This window comes from Eptesicus fuscus, chromosome 3, assembly GCF_027574615.1.
Source record: "Eptesicus fuscus isolate TK198812 chromosome 3, DD_ASM_mEF_20220401, whole genome shotgun sequence".
NCBI classification, from domain to species: domain Eukaryota; kingdom Metazoa; phylum Chordata; class Mammalia; order Chiroptera; family Vespertilionidae; genus Eptesicus; species Eptesicus fuscus.
In genome coordinates, this window is record NC_072475.1 from 37,049,446 (window position 1) to 37,068,571 (window position 19,126).

The 19,126-nt window shown below is 43.9% G+C and overlaps 1 long non-coding RNA gene across 1 annotated transcript in view; it reads right to left on the bottom strand.

The window, feature by feature from the left end:
* Nucleotides 1–404: 404 nt before the first annotated feature.
* Nucleotides 405–19,126, bottom strand: part of LOC129147806 (uncharacterized) — a 33,221-nt gene continuing 14,499 nt past the window's right edge. Inside the window, exon 3 of the long non-coding RNA XR_008555018.1 lies at nt 405–563. This is a non-coding gene — a long non-coding RNA (uncharacterized LOC129147806). The remainder of the gene's footprint in view (nt 564–19,126) is intronic.

Consider the following 19,126-nt stretch of genomic DNA (forward strand, 5'->3'; position numbering starts at 1 on the left):
AAAGGTAACAATAGAGATTGCATTATATCACGATTACCATCCTCATAGAACTGTTTATTTGCATTGGAAAAGCTAAATAAAATAAAACTTTAAGATTTTGAGTTATTTAATTCTATTTAAATAATGCATTTTTAACAAATAGTCTTAGTTATGAAATTATTTACACAGATTGTTATTCTCACCAAACTTTTAAAAAAAATGACTGGTAGCACTTTTAAAGTCAGGCTTATTAGGTATGATTTATATACTGGTGTACAGTTCTACAAGTTTTGATAAATGTAAATAATCATGTAATCACCATCACCATAAAAATATGGAATATATCTGTGTTAGTTTCCTAGGGCTGACATTACAAAACATCATAGACTGGTGACTTAAACAATGGATATTTATTTTCTCACAGTTCTGGAGGCTAGAAGTCTAAGATCAAGATGTTGACAGATGTAGTTTCTTCTAAGACCTTTCTTCTTGGTTTGCAGATGGCACCTTCTTGCTGTGTCCTCACATGGTCTTTGCTCTGTGTGGGCATTTCCATGGTGTCTTTGGTGTCCAAATTCCCTCCTCTAAGGATACCAATTAGATTGGATCAGGGCCTTCCCTAATAGGCTCATCTTAACCTAATCATCTATGTATATACTAGAGGCTCAGGGCACGATCAAGTTGTGCGCGTGTAGGGTCCCCTAGGCCTAACCTGCCATCAGGGCCGTGTCTGCTGCCCTGCAAAGCCTTGCACGTCTGTGGATGCTGCTGGTGGCCCACAACGCTCCTCAGACACTGCTGGTGCCCCGCGATGCTCCAGAAGTCCCGCCTGCCACAGCTGCCACAGGACCCAGAAGTGCCCCCCCGCCCGCCACGGCTGTGCGGGACCCAGAAATCCCACCCACCATGGCCGCCGCGGGACCCATCATGCACCTCCTGGTGAGTCCGGTAGCTGGTCGTGATTCCATCATGGCGTCATGACCACAGGCCTTTTATGATATAAAAGATATACTAGTAAAACCCTACTATGCAAATAGACCGAACGGTGGAACAACTGAACAACCAGTCGCTATGACGTGTGCTGACCACTAGGGGGCATGCGTGGAACATGGTGGGCATCGGCCGCAGTGGGATGGTGGAGCAGGTGAGCAGGGGTGCCAGACCAAGGCAGGGCACCTGTTGCTATCATTGGGACGAGGCTCTGGAGGTTACTGAAAATTCTTTGCTCCTGCGCGCCACGGTCCCGCCTGGCGCTTGCACCTGCTGCCAGCGCCAGCCCTGCTTGCACCCGCTGCCTACGCAGGAGCCACTGCTTGCACCCGCTGCTGGTGCTGGCCCCAATCACTCAGCGCTGTCAGCAGGTGTGAGTGGCAGCTGCCAGCCCTGATCACCCCTGAGTGCTTCTCCACCTCCCCCTGCTCCTGAGGGGCGATCAGGGCAGCAGCTGCTGCTCGCACCCACTGCTGGCACCAGCCCCAATCACTCTATGCATGGGAGTGGTGGTGGTGGGAGCAGGGCTGCCAGCAGATGGGACCAGGGTCCATGATGATAGTGGCCAGGTGGGGGTGGGGAGGATGGGCCAAGACCCGTCCCTGTGCCCACCACAATCTCACAGCCCACGGTTCCTTTCCAGGTGCATGAATTTGTGCACTGGGCCCCTAGTCTCTTTATAAGACCCTATCTCCAAATACAGTCACATTCTGAGGTATTGAGGTTAGGGCTTCAACGTATTTGTCAAGGGACAGTTCAGCCCAGAGCAATTTCCATCATCTCAAAAAGTTACCTTGTGTCCCTTTTCAGTCAATTCCCTTCTTGACTCCAACCCCTGGCAACACTGTTAGTTCCCATCCTTAGAGTTTTGCCTTCCAGAATGTCATGTAAATGAGATTTACAAGCTGTCCTGAGAGATGCCTGCTTGCTACATAGAAGGGGTGGGATCATCTGGTGCAGGGACCTCCCTAGTGCAAGACCAAGACCACTCACATGGAAGTGGTAGATCCAGACCCCAGAACTGTCAGTGCCTTAGGAGTTGGCTGGGTCCCTGAGCTGAACAACCCTGCTCCCCCTACCCCCCGCTACACCGCACACACAACAGGAGCAACTGCACAACCATGAGTCCACCCTCTGGGTTACTCAATGCACAGCCTCACTCCCTGGAAGAGCGAAGGGTCGCTGACAATCAGGTTGCTGGGTGAGGCTGATTAGCTGATTCTGATCCAGGCAAGGAAAGCCTAATGGCCAATGCTTCTCACAAGAGTGCCCATTTCCAGTGCCCAGAGGGCTGGATAATCTTCCTCTCCTGCCCTTTTCCTAGAGGCCAGAGATATCTTCCTCCCTTATACATGGTCTTTCCTGAGGTAGTTTACAAGGCAATTGATGAGGTTATGACTTTAATATTAATGGCTACTGCCATGTGCAGAGCACTCCTAATGGGATACATATCAGGCTAAATGCTTTAGGTAAGTCCTGGTGGATTCCCATGGTAATATAACTAATTATCTCTTCATTCAGCTAGGCCTTATTTAAAGTAAGATGGATGTGATACTCCAATTTTGGAGGTACATAAATGGAAGTTTAAAGTACTTAAGGTATTTGCCTAGCTCCTACATCCTTTCTACATTCAAACTTATTTTCCAGCGACCTAATGTGGTGATTGGACCTCCCAAATTTTCTCACCATTTAATTAACAGGGCAACAGAAAAATCATCTCCATGAGCTTCTCCCATCCTCACCCTCAACACAGGTCAAGCTGACCTGGGCCTATGAGAAGGAAGGGAATAGAGAATGAGATGATAATGACAGTAAATAGAAAACACAAAATCATTCCCCTTCTTTTTTTCCCCCTAGAACATATTAAAACCAAAAAAATATTTAAAAATTCATGGTCTCTTTTGATTACCTAGCCATCTATTTTTGATCTTTCCTTTCTAAAGAAAACCCTTCCATATGGGTTCATAGAACCACAGTCCTGTGGTTCTATGAAGATACCAGGGAAATAATTTTTTTATAACATTTTAGAGAAAAACATCTTAGCCTAAGGCCATGGATTAATGAAATTCTTTTTTTTTTTTTTTTTTACAAATGAAGAAGCTGAGGCCAGGAAAATTTCGGTAACTTGATCCAAGGTCACATAAAAGGATTCTTAACTGCCTGATTCTCAATTTACTGTTTGCTCTATGATTCAACCCCACCTCTTAGAAGTCAGGTGATTTTCTCACTATTAAATTTACATTTTTTTTCTGGCCTAAGGCAGGGTTGACATATGGGATTCATTTTATGTTCCAACTCTAATATATTTGAAGTGGTTACCAAAAACACTGTGTTGAGCAGGATTTTGAATGCACATCTGGGCTTAAAGGGAACAGAGTCGTAATTGATTACTGATGTCTGCCATGGGTGTAGATTGGGGATGGTAGCAGCATCCATATCTGCCAACCTAAGGCATTGCCACCGCAGGGGTCTTTTATTTATTTATTCATTTATTTTAAAGAAACATCTTTTAGAATAATGCATCACTATTAACAACTTGTGGTAAGTAAATCTTATCAGCAATTAGTTACTGGAGATAGGTAAGATTTGAAGATATATGTGTCTAGCATTAGGGATATTGCTCATAGAGGGCACAGTTAGATGGGGAGCTGAAGTGGTGCGTGGGTGGGGTTCAGGGCCAGTAAGAATAATCAGTGGCAGAATGAGGGACGTCTGTGGCAGAGCTATGGCTAACACTGACAGGCAGGACAAATTCAAACATCAGAGGTGGGGAGGCACCAGCATGACCAGCTGTCCCAGTTTGTCTGGGATTCAGGACTTGCAGTTTTAAAACAGAGACAGTCCTGGGAAAATGGGGAAGATTGGTCACCCAGAAGGCACTGACAAAAATTTTGCATATTGCCCAGCTGGTGTGGCTCAGTGGTTGAGCATTGACCCATGTACCAAGAGGTTACTGGTTCGATTTCTGGTCAGGGCACATGCCAGGGTTGTGGGCTCAATCTCTAGTAGAGGGCATGCAGGAAGCCAATCAATGTTTCTCTCTCTCTAAAAATCAATCAAAATATATTTAAAAAATTTTTGCATACTTCATAGTTTAAGGTGAGTCATACCAGTGCTCAGTGTATTAATAAGCTAATTCTGCAGTAATGCTACAAAACAACCCCAAACTCCTAGTGGCTTCCAACCACAAGCATTTCTCTGTTTTAGCTCTGGAGGTCTGCTATGCCTTGACTGATCAAGGTTGGGCTCAGGTAGACTCTAGTTCAAGAATTCAATACAAGTTTCCTCCTATGCTTCATCATCCTGCTGGACACAATGGTTTTTAGGGAAATTTCTTGTTATAGAAATGGTAAGCAGTAGGGGCCAAGGCAAACTGTGCCCATACACTTACAGCCATGGCTCATGTCAGTGCACTAACATTCCATTTCAAGGGCTGTCAGGGCTGTCAGCAAGTCATATGGCCAAACCCAACATCAACAAGGTTGAGAAATATATTCCACTTTCTCTGATGTCATATTCTTATTAGGTGATCTGGCCAAGGGTATGGGTAGATATTCCTTATATAAGGAGGGAGTGAGGAATAGAAACAATGTGTGTCTATGAAGTCGGTAAGTAATTTGAGTGTCTGGACCCAACCAAATGTATCTGTATGTCACCAGTGCTGGCATAATAGGTGTCCATAAGTGTTGGATAAATGCATGAATGCCTCTAAAATAGGATTTTATATAATAAAGTGGTGCATGTTCCCATTTTGAAAAGTCGTTTGGCTCCTTTGTCATTAGATATTAGGAGACTCTTGAGGGCTGCTGAAGATGGATGTGCTCAGTGGCTGTTAGGAAATCTTTCCTTCCTCTGACCTACCATTACCCCTTTTTGTCTGTGAGGGTTGTTTTAATTTTTCTCTTCTACTTCTCTGTTTCTCATCCTCCAGCTAGACAGCAGGCTCCTGAAAGCCTGGAGAAGAGACGTCCTTGGCCCTCCCCTCACCAGGGAGACACAGTGCCTGGCATATCCCAGGGCCCCGTGTTAATTGCCTTTGATCTCTCTTGCCCCCTCCGGCTCTCTTTCCCTGCGTCTCACCCAGTGGTTGGCACCTGGCTGGCTGGCATTCCAAAAATATTTCTTGACTTGAAAATGAGGCATGTGATTTAAAAACTCTTTTCTGTGTTTCAGAATTAAATGCAGACATTACCACAGCCCTTCCTTCCCCCACCTCTCTGTCCCCTTGTTCAGTGTGTGTGTGTGTGTGTGTGTGTGTGTGTGTGTGTGTGTGTATGTGTGTGTGTGTTTGCTCAAATCATTCTAAATGTTTTCTATGATCCTGGCATTACATTTCCAATTTTGGATACATTTGAAACTTTCTCTCTAAGCAATGAAAAGGACAGCTAGATGTGGGGTAAAAAAGGTAGAAAAAAGTTGGCCTAATATTAGATGCGCCTGCCTGGGAGCTGAGCCCTCTCTGGCACCCGGGGCGTTCAGAGCCTCTTTCCCGGAGCGAGAACTTAGGTGTTCTTTTACACTTTGGGCCCAGAGTACGCAAGGAAGAGTGAGGGCGCGGGGCACTTCAGGTCAGAGCTGAAAACCAAAAAATAACGCCCGAGCTTATTGCAGAGCAGAAGCCACAGTTTCCTTTCAAGCTAGAGCATTTCTTCAGAGGCTCAAAATAAAGCCACTGGACCAAGCCAGCTGTGCTGTCTGCACAGGCACGATGAAACGCTTCCCCCTTATACAAAGTTGAAGGAACACAACCGGACACAGATAGCTCTCCTTGTTTAAAATAGGAGACATGTTCCTGAAGACTTGACTGCATAATACATTTTGTCATGTAGAATTGTACTTTTTCACTGACTTCAATAAAAGAGTGGAAAATACTTTCCAATAAAAGAAAAATGTGGCCTCTAAATGCTATAATACCACATGACAGAATGAGAGACTGGGAGGAAATAGGATGTTAATTCCACTTGGAGAGAATTACAAAGTATGAATGCTGTAACAGGGTGCTGGCCCATAGAAAGCATTTTGTGACATATTGCTAATAGGTGAATGGCAAGGCATTAAAGTGCCTAGGTTGAAATTGGTGTGGGATATGTTTAGGGATTTGCATTCCTTATTTTGAGGTGCTTTAGAGTTGTAATTTATCCCTCCCTATGTCTTCTTCCTCTTTCCTCTCTTTACCTCCCACTGTTTTAGCCAGATACATTGAAAACAAATCTTTAAGAGAGTTCTTTTCAGCACTATTGACCTTTTTCCAATCTTCAAACCCTGAGGAATATAGCCCACTACTGTCATTAACAATAACTTACATTGACTGATTTTCCACTGGGGTGAATGTCTATAGGGGGTTCATGTATAGATAGAAAAGCATAACTTCCCTTCCCCCATCCACTTGATCACTGTGTGTGACACATAAAGTATTTCCCATTTTTAAATAGACTTTGATTGACTTCAGAGAGGAAGGGAGAGGGAGAGGGACATAGAAACATCAATGATGAGAGAGAATCATGTGTCGGCTGCCTTCTGCACGTCCCCTACTAGGGATTGAGCCCACAATCCGGGCATGTGCTCTGGCTGGGAATTGAACCACGACCTCCTGGTTCACAGGTTGATGCTCAATCACTGAGCCACACTGGCTGGGCTCCTATTTGTTTTTACTGTCTGTGTTCTCTGAGTAACTTGGTCAGTCACTCTTTTTACCTTAGTTTCTTCCATTGTGAAGCGGACAGAATGATACTTTCTCTACCTGAAAGTCTGAAGTGGGGTAGTTGTATCTCCTATGCAGCAATTGGAAATGTGTGGGTATTACTTGGCTTCTTACAGTGACAAGGTGATGCTGTTGGTATTAGTGGGAGTGGGCCAGGGATGCTAACTGTCCTGGCATGCATAGGACAGGCCCACACAGTAACATCTCCTACCCACAATGACAAACAGTGCAATCAGGTTATGAACGTTCTGTAAAAAGTCTAAAATGGCAAACATATACAAAGCCGTCCAAAGCCTATGTTAGTGTGCCCTTATCCCTGAGAGTGGGCTGGTTCTGAGAGGAGCTGCTGCCTTGGGATTAGACTGGCTCAGCTCTGCTCTTAGCCATTTGCAAGAAGGAGACTTTTACTTGCTACTTGTGAGACTGGTGGGTTCATCTTCTATTTAAAGCCCATTGGAAAAAACAATATTAGCTATTGTCATGATAAAAATAACTACTCTTACATGAGCACTTACTATTCTCTAGGTACAGAACCATGAGGTGTTCATGCTTTATCCCTTTATTCTTTTAAAAAATATATGTTTATTGACTTCAGAGAGAAAGGGAGAGGGAGAGGGAGACTGAGGTAGATTCTCTCAGTGATAAGAGAGAATCATGATTGGCTGCCTCCTGCATGCCCGACACCGGGGATTGAGCCCACAACCCAGGCATGTGCCTTGACTGGGAATCGAACCGTGACCTCCTAGTTCACAGATGGATACTCAACCACTGAGCCATGCTGGCCAGGATATCTCTTTTTTATTTTTTATTGACTTCAGAGAGGAAGGGAGAGAGAGAGAGAGATAGAAACATCAATGATGATGAGAATCATTGATTGGCTGCCTCCTGCACGCCTCCTACTGGGGATTGAGCCCACAACACAGGCATGTGCCCTTGACCAGAATTGAACCTGGGATCCTACAGTCCGTAGGCCGACGCTCTATCCACTGCGCCAAACTGGCTAGGGCATATCCCTTTATTCTTAACAACAATCCTTGGAGCAGCTCCTGGGATGATCCAGCACAAAGATGAGGAAACTTGGGTCACCAGACCTTGCAAGCTTCACTTTGAATTAAGAACCAGAGTTTGCAAGTGGTGGTGAGAGTGGCTTGTTCCTTGGGTAACAAAGTGTGCTTCCTCTCCTCTCTACTCCCCTCAGCCCTTCTTCTATTCAAACAACATCAAGCAAATAAACAAGAAAACCAATGTGTGAACTCTTTAATAAAGGCATTCAGGACTGCCGGTTCAGTTTGCATACACAGTGTACTTTCCATCTCTGGAGATCCCCAAACGCGAGGCCTGCATATGACTGCTGCTCCTGGAGCAGCAAAGTAAGGCACTGCCGGGGATCCTGGGGGTATCACTTCTCTGAAACGTACAGGGCCTCCAACCCCACTTGCCCCCATGCTGTACCATGGTGATGCTTTGGGACACTCCCCACCCAACTGTGGAGGTTTCTTTAAGCTTGGCCCTGGTCTGGCAGGTGGGGTCAAAATGGCACCTAGAATCTTCACGTGTTTGGGATAACACACATCTGTACACTTTCTTCTTTTGAATGTGTTTGTCCAGTGGTCGGCAAACTCATTAGTCAACAGAGCCAAATATCAACAGTACAACGATTGAAATTTCTTTTGAGAGCAAAATTTTTTTAAACTTCTTCTAATGCCACTTCTTCAAAATAGACTCGCCCAGGCCGTGGTATTTTGTGGAAGAGCCACCCTCAAGGGGCCAAAGAGCCGCATGTGGCTCGCCAGCCGCGGTTTGCCGACCACTGTGTTTGTCCTACAAATTTGTGAAGTGGGAGATGTCTGTAAGATGAGAGTTATTTTACATTGTAAGTGTTTCTCTAAGAAGAGGAACCACTTTATATACAGATCAACTTTAATTATAAGAATATATGATGTCATTAGGTTCTGGGTTTGTTGAAAGCCTAATAATTGGATTATCATTTGGGCTGTCGTTAAGTAGAGCATCACTCTAGATTACAAAAGCAGCCCAACTTGAGTCATGTAGCAGTTTCTGCGTTTGTTTCCCCCAGAGAGTCAGGCCATCTCTTGTCTGAATTTATTTTTTCCCTCATGGAGTTTCATTCAAGGATGTGCCATGTATACATTTGCCATTTTTACTCCAATAAATAAGAAAAGCTGCCTTTTAATCAGTTTAATTCATTTTCACAGATGAGTGCATTCTGAAACGTGGAGAGCAGAGACATGAGGTGAAACAGGAGTCCTGACAAAAGCCATTGGCAAAGGCACAACTTACAGTAAATGAGAATCTTGGAATTCGATTGCCATATTATGCAAACCTTTCCAGAAAGGGCAAGTCCTAGCAGATCAGATAACCAGCTCACAATTAACACTGACAGAGCAGCGTGGCTCCTGTCCTGCCCCTGCTGTTTGGCTCCCTGTGGGTGTCCAGGGTGGGAGATTTTGTGGGGGGATTAGTGCCACTGAAAAGGGAGGGACCCTCATTGTTGAGACACCCATGAGGACTTTATTCTGTTGCCTGGCTGCCTAAGGTCTATATAATGTGTCAAAGCCAGGAGGTGCTGCAAAAATACCTTTAACACAAGTGAACTAAAATGATTAGTTCAGTTGCTATCAGGTCTTTTGACAACGAAAATGGGGCTCAAGGGCTGGCTGGCCCACAGAAACAAAGAATACTCTCCGGCAAAAGGACACACATCTCAGTAGCATAATCCCTATGTTTCACCAAAGAGTTCAAAGAATCTATAATAATAAAAGCGTAATATGCTAATTAGACCGGACAGCTGAACGACCTTCCGGACATCCTTTCGGGTGACGTTCTGGACGAAGCCGGGACTGTGAGGGCCAAGGCCAGCCGCCACGGCTGGGAGGGCCAACCCCTTGCACGAATTTCATGCGTTGGGCCTCTAGTGATAATATAATTGAGTCACACATGCCTCAAAGATGTTCATATAATCAACCACACAAATGCGTATCCTGGGGGCCTGGGACCAACCTTGATATGTGAGGTTGTGGCCAGTCCAGTGTTCCAACCCTGGCCTGGATCCCTGCCTCTGCGTCCTGTTGGGCTTCCGCCCGGCTCCATTCTGCCTCCTTTCATTCCTGGCACAACCTTTTAGTTTTCTCATCCAGAACCCAGTGTGGTCCTTGCAAATCAGAGCCCCAGATGGGTAGGGAAGGTGGTAACATTGAGCCATCTCATTTGTCCTCACAGCATCCATTTGCAGTAGAGAAGGACAGGCATTAAAAATGACATTATGGGGATACACAGTGAAACACTGAGAATTCAAGCAGCAAGATCAGGTGATAATTGGGGATGAAAACACAAGGCTTCGTTTTTAAGAATATGTTTTTATTGATTTTTAGAGAGAGAGGAAGGGGGAGAGAGAATTAGAAACATCGATGAGAGAGAAACATCAATCAACTGCCTCCTTTATGGCCCCAACTGGGGATCGAGCCCACAACCTGGGCATGTTCTCTGACTGGGAATCAAACCGGCAACCTCTTAGTGCATGGGTCAGGGCCCAACCACTGAGGAACACTGGCCGGCCAAACCCCAGGCTTCTAACAGCCAGTATTAGACTCCTGGAATAGATGAAGCTGCTAGCATACAACAGGGAAATAGAAAAGCTATGTTAATAGTTCCCGCCCGCCCAATAATCAGTAGGCCACATCCCAGCTAAAATTAATGGGCAAAGAGATTTTTTTTCTCTCTCTTTGTCTCATTTGTTAAGCAAGATTAAAAAAAAAAAAAAGTAGCATGCCTAGTCAAAAGCATCTGGAAAAGAGGCCAAGTCAGTTCTCACTGTTTCCCTTTGGTTCTGACAAAATAAAATCACAAAGTGAGATTGTGCATTGTTCCCAGAGCTGCTTCAAAGCGCTGAGCCAGCCCTGGGTGCCTGCCAGACTCTGCCAGGGAGGGGTCTCAATGCAGGTCAGGCAACTTGGCCTACCATCCCCAAGGGCTCAGGGGGTGGGTTTCAGAAAGACTCCTGGGGAGGAGCATTTTCTTGCAGGCATATTGCTGGCACCAAAGAGCCAGAGCCAAGGTTTTAGGATCCTTATACAGCTGACGGCTATTACAATGTTCTTGGATCTCTTCCTCCCAATTGTTATTCACTGTCTCTCGCTAGAAGCCTCTTACACTGAACCTCCTGATGGCAGAACAATTGTAACGGAGAGAAACAGTCTCTGGGCTGGGAGCTCTGAGACCTGGTTTCTTTTTCATGGACTTAATATCCTCTTTCATCGTTAAGGCCATTTGTCCGGCAGTATGAGAGATGTCTCTTGAATGTGTTTGGGAAATTTTATTGTTAATTTAAAACATGGGTCCTAGCCTCAAGGAACTTCCCATCTAATTTAAGGAGAAAAGACGTGCATTATTGTTCTTTAGACAGTTAAGAAATCATTATTGCAAAATGGCCCTTTTGGGTGGTCAGTGGAAGGGTTGCTTTTGCTGCCAAATTAATCCAGTTTCAGTGATTTTTTTCTCCCCAAACCTCTTTGAATCAACTTGGTTAGTCTCTGTGGCACAGCCACTGCTAATTGTAGGCTTTCAGAGCTAAAGGGACTGGGAGTTCCATTCTCTCTTTTTGTAGATAAGGACATTCATATCTAGACACATCACTGCATTTGGTACATAAGACACATCCTTCCCCCAACGTATCAAACCTCCCTTGCATCTGAGTCATGGTTACTGACTGAAGGAAGACGTAAATGCTGACTTAGCGTTCTAGCATTTGTATCATCAAAAGAGAAATACAATTTGTCCACCTAAATATAATGTAGAGCATTTCCAGTAGAAAAATAGAAGTTGTGGATATATAGAAATAAAATACAGTAAATTTTAAAGAAATACCACTGTCATGGTTATGCATGGAGTATAACTTCTCACATTGAATAAACATGTGATAAAAGTACATACTGTGCCTCCTCCCAGAATTCTGCAGTAGAATTGTCTCTTACACATGCATCATGCACAGTAGCAAATATGTTTAATAACCTTTTCACATCTTACACAACCCACTTTCCTTTGCAAACACTCAGGCCTCTTCAGAAAAAAAAAAAAAATCACTTCTAAACAATTTTCAGAACTGCTGCAGGGATTTCAAAGTTTTCGTCTGCATCACCAAAGAAAGCCACCAAAGAGTGAGGAAGGGATTTGGGTCGGGGTGGGGAGTGTCAGAGATAAGAGCTACTGCTGCCAGAACCCCACACCCAGTGGCTGGTTAGTGACTCAGTGTGGATGGCAATTGAGAGAGAGGCTCAGCTGGTGCTTAGAGAAAGAAAAAAAAAAAAAAAATAGGAGTGCAAATCTGTTCTCAGCAAGTAACAACCTCCATTTTTTAAACCTGGGCCAAGTGGACAGAACGGCCTCTCCTCCCTGCCCCCCACAGTCCTCTGGCTGGCCTTGGCTTTCATTTCATTATGATTTTACCAGCACAAAGCAAAGATGGGGGCTGGGAGGGGTGTACGGGAACTGCTGCAGGTGCACCCCAGGCCTGGATTGAACGGGACGTGTGCTGCTAGGCCCTAACATGGCTCTCTGGGTTTTCCTTGGCATGTTAAGTTCTTTTTGTACGTATATACTTTATTTTTTTTGATGACTTGGTTTTGAGTTGGCCAGCAGACCTGTCTGTTTGCTCAGCTTGATCTAAATTGGCTTTTGGTTCAGACTTCAGGTGGTTTTATCCCTTTGCCTGTGTTCCTCACGATCCAGGGAGACAAGCTCACCCCTATTTAGCAATTTTGCCGACAAAGAACCAGTGGGCTTGCTGTTTGAATCTACATCTAATGTACTGTTTGGCTTAAAAAAAAATCACTCTCTTAGATTCCTTGAATTTGACTGCCTTTAGTTTTGCCCCCCAAATGCTCCTCTGTCATATTGTTTTCCATTTCTCAGGAATTTACTCCTCTTTGGCTCTTTCAGCAAATTCTCCCTGCATTGCTGGCTTTTATGAGCAAATGGGAGACAGTTTGAGTTCTGAATAGAGTTCGTCCATTGCAGTGCCGTGACAGGAAGCACCTACAGCACGCACACTACTGCAATGGAGGAGCACACTCTGAAAACAAGATTCTCTCTACTGCCTGCCCTAAACCAATCAACCTCCACACTTAGTAGGAGCTGTTTCTCTGATGCACACATGTATGCTCCTAACAAAGTAATACTAAATCACTAGTGTGCAGCTGCAATATTATACATGAAGATTATCATTTCAGAATTACTCATGAGATATTAAGAATAGAAGATAGGCCAAAACCGGTTTGGCTCAGTGGATAGAGCGTCGGCCTGCGGACTCAAGGGTCCCAGGTTCGATTCCGGTCAGGGGCATGTGCCTTGGTTGCGGGCACATCCCCAGTGGGGGGTGTGCAAGAGGCAGCTGATCGATGTTTCTAACTCTCTATCCCTCTCCCTTCCTCTGTATAAAAAATCAATAAAATATTTTTAAAAAAAAAAAGAATAGAAGATAGTAGCTTACCTTCCTATCAAAACTATTAAAATATTTTTATTTTTAGAGAGAAAGGAAGAAAGAGGGATAGACAGATAAAAACATTGATGAGAGAGAAACATGGATCAGCTGCCTCCTACATACCTCCTACTGGGGATCGAGTCCCAACCCTGGCATGTGCCCTAACTCGGGAATCGAACCGGTGACCTTGGTTCATGGGTCAGTGCTCAACCACTGAGCCACCTCAGCCAGGCTTTCCTTCCCATAAATTAATTCCAAGTGACATTTTCCTTTAAACTTAATTTTGGAATTTTATATTTGATTTAATGTTGCTAAACAAGTTTGGGAGGACAGAGGGGTTCATTGTAATTGTCCTTTACAGAATTGCCAGGGTAATTGTGGCTGAATATTGATCTAGCTTAGGAGTTGTGAATGAAACCAGGTGGCATGGGTGGATGGACAAAGAAAGAGACAATATAAAGAATTACTGCTGTTCAAAAATAAATAAATAAATCCAGAGCTTGAGAGGAAAATGGTCAAATGTATACATTCAGGAACTATTGCAGTAGGGCAGAAGACACCGCCGTGGAGAGCTGGGCGCAATTCCAAATGCAGCACCGAGAACTGGGGATTTAGAGCCAAGGAACAGGGTGGGCTCAGTGGATGGAAAATTACTCCGAGAAAACATGGGGTCGGGGAGCATATTGGCTAAACAGACCTAACAGGATTCTTGTTGAAGGCACGCCAGGGTGATCGAACTTCACCCAGAGGGTTGTGGGGGGTGAGGAATTTGATGAGATATGGAGCGCGATCAGGTACTGAGGATGGGAGATTTCCTCTGAACTGACTGAGCAGGAGTCTCGCTGAAACTAGGTGACACAAGCCCAACTGCTATGAATGCCAAGACTGAGGCCCAGAGGGCTGAGAGGAGCCTAATTAAAGTTTAGTCAAGGACAGAGTCCTCGTCACTGCAAAGATGTATGGTTATTGCTTTAATTGGACTAGGCTAGGTATAAAAAAAAATCTTGCTTTTGTATGTGAGCAGAAAAGGAAAGTTTTTGTTATACAACCATTCACAGATCCTGGCTGATATGGGCATCAACATCTTATAACTGCCCTTTCTGGAACAAACTGCTCCTTTTGGGGAAGAGACAGACGAGCTGATCAAGGCTTTCTATTGCCTCAACCCAGAAGTGACACACGCCACTTCCTCTCGCAGCCCGTTGGCCACAAACAGTCCCACCGGATTTTAGACATGGGGGCTGGGGAGAGGGCATAGAGACGATGTTCTCTACATTTCTACTCACAAAGGTGTGTGCAGTACACACCTTCTATTTCTTTTAAAAACAAGGGCAAGAGAAATGTTGCAAATATGGAGTACACATAAAGGGAAATTCTTAAACTGCCTGGGATGTTTCTTAGTGTAGTTTCAAGTCAGCATAATTAATAAAATGTATTTAAAGCATCAAGTAAAACAGTTACATGGAATTTCCTTACCCCGGGAACAAGCATTCTCACATAATGGACATGGAGATCTCTACTTCGAGGTGTTAAGTGTCCTTTGGACTTGAGTTCAGAAAACACTGGGAAGGGTGACATCCTAGGGACATATTTTTTTTGGAGTATCCCCTTTTTGGGCAAGTCCTGGAGGAAGGGGTTATGAACTAACTGCTCCATTAGCCCAGCCAGAGTGGTTGTTCTGACCATATACTAGTACATGCCTGTTCATATGTAATTGAATGTCTGTAAGTGGGTTGTGCTCTCTGCCCTTCGGCATGGGCTCCGTGACTCCCTGGTGTTCACTCCAGTTCATTTCCTCGCTTTATATTACCTGATGGGACTCCTGCATGTTATCCCTGAGGAAAATGGATGAAGAAAGCCCCTCTGTGGGCCTTTGTCAACCACTGGAAGTTGCAAAAGAGACCGCCTGCCTTTTAGCAGTTTCTTAGCAAACAATAAGGAGATTTACTAGTTATTTCAGAGAAATTAGTGAATCAAGTGGACATGCAGTGCAAATTCTGCCAACTCTGGCAATATTGGACATTTAAAAGGTCAAAACAGCCTCTGTTACAGCAAAAGGAAAATTGCAATTATGTAAATAGGGGGTTTTGCTATATTACTTGTGTTAATCTCTTCTCCCCAAAGAAGTAAGTGGTTTTAGTGTATGGTGTACAACACAGAGCCATTAAGTCCATAAAAGCAGTATTTATTGAGAGAAACTGAAAAGTGTAATTTAATTGAAAACTAATGCATCATGGGGAGTGACTGGCTTTTCAATATCAGTGCTTCAGAGCCAGGAATGTGGAGCAGATGAGGTCCCCCCGCTTAGGGTGAGCCCTGAAGACTTACAGAACAGGTGTCCATATTGTTATCATGGATTTGAAGCCAGACTACTTTCTCTTTAACCAAGACCATGATTGGGAAAAGAAAATTTTTGATATCTACATGTCAAGTCGGTTAGAATTAACTAGTTTACTGAACAGCTGAACCGCATTTTACAAACTTGAGCTCATTTGGGGTCCTAGATTCCTTCTCGGCAGGCTGGTTTTCAAGCTGGTGCCCATTATGCTGCTTATATTAAAATGCTATGAAAGCAAAGCATTTTGTGTTGAGTAGTTGAGCAAACTCTATTATACAGTAATTATACTATCAGTATAGAATCTAATTTTATATGGAGGAGGGGGTTTCAATCAATTGAAATAGGAAAGCTCATGCACAGTGCTTTTTCATTATCACCATGGGATGGTAAAACTGCAGAACTATGCTAACTTGGGAGGCTATTTTTAAGCCTATTTCCACTAAATAAAATTAACTCAAATTTTGCTGGGTTTAAAAAAAAATGTAGCCACTGTCCCACCAAATGTAGATTCCAAGGGGTTGCCTATATTTGCTGCTTATTGAGCATGCAAAGAAGTCTCTGTCAATGACCAATCAGAGGCATGCTTGCTCCATTATCCATGCTATTTTAAGCATCGTTGAGACACTAGGCCTCAGGGTTACAAATGAGTAGGACCATCTTAGACATAATTCTTGTTGACAATGGGGATGTTGGGATGTGAGGGAGGGAGAGAGGAAGACCTAGTTAGCTTCAGTATCAACTGAGATACTCAAGTTACTTACGAAGTATAGATTGGTGATTCCATTTATGGAATTTAATTAAAATACCTATTATTAAATGCCTACCAGGTGTAGAGCATTCTGTTAGGGACTGTGGATGAATAAGAGTAGGGTCTGCACTTAGGGAACATATAATCTACTCTATATCAGTTGCATTTATTTATTGATTGTTGTATAAATATTGGTAATTAAATTAATTATCCAGTATGTGGGTTATCCAGGCTCTTTATTCCTCCTTTTCCTCTGACCACTTTACAGCTCACTTCTATCTCCTCAAGGAGAAAGATGAAAAAATAAACGGAGACAAAACACAAAAGCTAATTTGCTGCTTGTTAGCAAATCTGGAAGACTGGATAGTTTGGAGTGAGAAAATGTGCGAGTTAGGAATTATAGACTCAACGATTTTTGTTTGCTGTCTGATGCTTATTGACAGATAAATAATACATGTATTCATTTGCTATACACGCAGTATCTGTACAGACATTTATATCTACAAGTAAATGAATACTATGAATATTTATACAGTGTAAGTCCTGCACACACTTAGGTTGTATGTGTGTGTGTGTGTGTGTGTGCATAATGTCTATGTTCTTTCACCGCCAGAGCAAGAGCAGCAGCAAACGCAGTAACCAGGTTTCAGTCTGCATTTCCATAGGAACGGGTTGTTATTTGTTTGAGGTTCTGCACTTGAATGAAAGATCAGCACCATGAATTGGGGTCTGTGAGGTGTGCAGCTTGCGCAATAAAATAGACTTGTGGAAAGCAGACTTTCCCTTATTTAATGGGTAAGAATGCATTAATATACATAAAAAACCTTAATCAAAAGAAAAAAGAAATCTTCATAATAAAATAAAATCAGAAACTGGGTGAACTTGTTGCTTGTGGAAATAGGGCTCTTCTATGGAAACACGAGAAAAGCATTTTGGGGACCCACACGGGGAAGATAAGGTGTAGTGGGGAGATTTACTGGAGCTGGAGGAAACACAAAGGACTGTCCCAGGTGCCCAGTGTCTCATCCCCGACCAGGTGGCTCAGCTCCATCCCGCTGTGGAAGAAGTCCAGCCTTGTCTTCACCAAGCCCAGAAAAAGGGCCAGGGTCCAGAAATTCTGTGCCATTGGCCTGGCATCGGCAGGATGTCCAAAGCTTTCATAGTTCAGTTCAGTCCATGCCAAAGCTTAGTCCAGCTCAGTTTCTGTCTTCATCTGGCTAGCTTAGTCTCTGTTCCCGGCTGTGCCCTGGCTGGCTCTGTGCTGCTGCACCCAGACCTGTGCTTGGGCCTGCATGGCTGCTGGCCCATGCGACTGCTACAAAGAGAATGTGCTACCAGGAGAGGCCTTTGTTAAGCTTTGATTACATTACCCTGAGCTTGTGAAAGAACTTGCTTGCTTTTCAAACTAACCAATCTCTTTCCTGGCTCTTCACAGATTTGTGCTGGGCCTTGCACCTATCCAATCTCTTTTCTAGGTCTCCCAGGGTCTGTGTCCCTTATCCAATTTGATCCTTTCCCCAAGCTAGACATGTCCCCTTTATGGTAGCTATCTTGGCTTCTATTGTGCATGTCCCAAAGTTCTGCTGTATCATCTGGTTTCTACTGTGCAGGTGCTTACCTACCCAGGTGCCATCTTGGCTTTGATTGGGCATGTGCCCAGCAGAGGAATTTCCCCTTTATTGTTTATCTCTCCTCGGTAATCCTGGATAATGGCCAGTTGTCCCCCAGGGAGCCCGCTTTGGGTATTAGGCCCCTGTGGGGGAGGATGTGACTGCCCTCTGGGTGTCTTAAACTGTAATTTCCAGACTTAATCAGGCTTAGGTTTAGCCAGTTTTTCTCCCTTCTCTTTTATTAATGTCTTGCTACCTACGTTAACAATCTCATGTGCTATGTTGTCTTTTTCTGACACACATCAGTGGTGGCGAGTCTTCTGCCAAGAAACTCGCTATTTTTATTGGTGTCCTTTACTCCGGGTTCCACTTTCCTTTTTCAAACATGAGAAGGAAAACTCAACTGCCAGCAGGAGTTCTGGCTTCCCAGTTGCCCAAAATACCAGGGAAGAAGGCGCTATCCCCGGAGAAAGGTTTGGAAAGAAAAGGGAGAATGCTGTTTCCTACTCTTTCCTTTCACAGCATCTGGTCAAATCCTCTCACAGGGGAATTGGCAAGTCTTACAGCCCACTGCTCTTCCCTTCAAAATGTTATCCTCTTATCTTAATCCAGTAGTTTCCAAACTTTTGGGATATGACTGATAGCATTTTTCAGCCTAAAAGCATTTACAGACTCCCAAATGATAGCAGGTTTTTATTCTTCTTTTAGGTCGTGATTCTAGAGAAAGAGCTTTCCCCCCATGCTCAGGAAAGTTATGGGGGATATATCCATTCATTCCTCACACAAACATTAGGTCCAGCCCTCTGGATGGGATCAGCCCCATCTAAACCACACGAAATGGGTCCCTCATAGAAAAGAGCAGCTTTATAGCTAGATTAAAGGAGATGAGCTGGCAAAAAAATAAATGTTTTCCACATTTACAAAAGTACATACTTTGAAAAATCATGTACCAGTTTGCAAAGGTATGGCTTTGATTTTTCTCTTGTTCTGCTATAGATTTGAAATATTGCTTAAAAAGTGGAACCATTATGTTAACAAATATAGTATACGTATAAGCAGTGTGCCCTACTTCACCGGTTTTTAATGCATGTTCAGTCAAATCTCTTACCTTTCTATTTAGTAGCTCAAATGCCCACCTGCCTTTATCAACAGAAATTCCAATGCTTCTCTCCTGGACCTCCTGTTAACCCTGATTTGTCCACAATGTCCCAAAATTGACTCTGTCCAAGAGGTTTAATCCCTGATGTCCTTAGGGGTCCTTTCT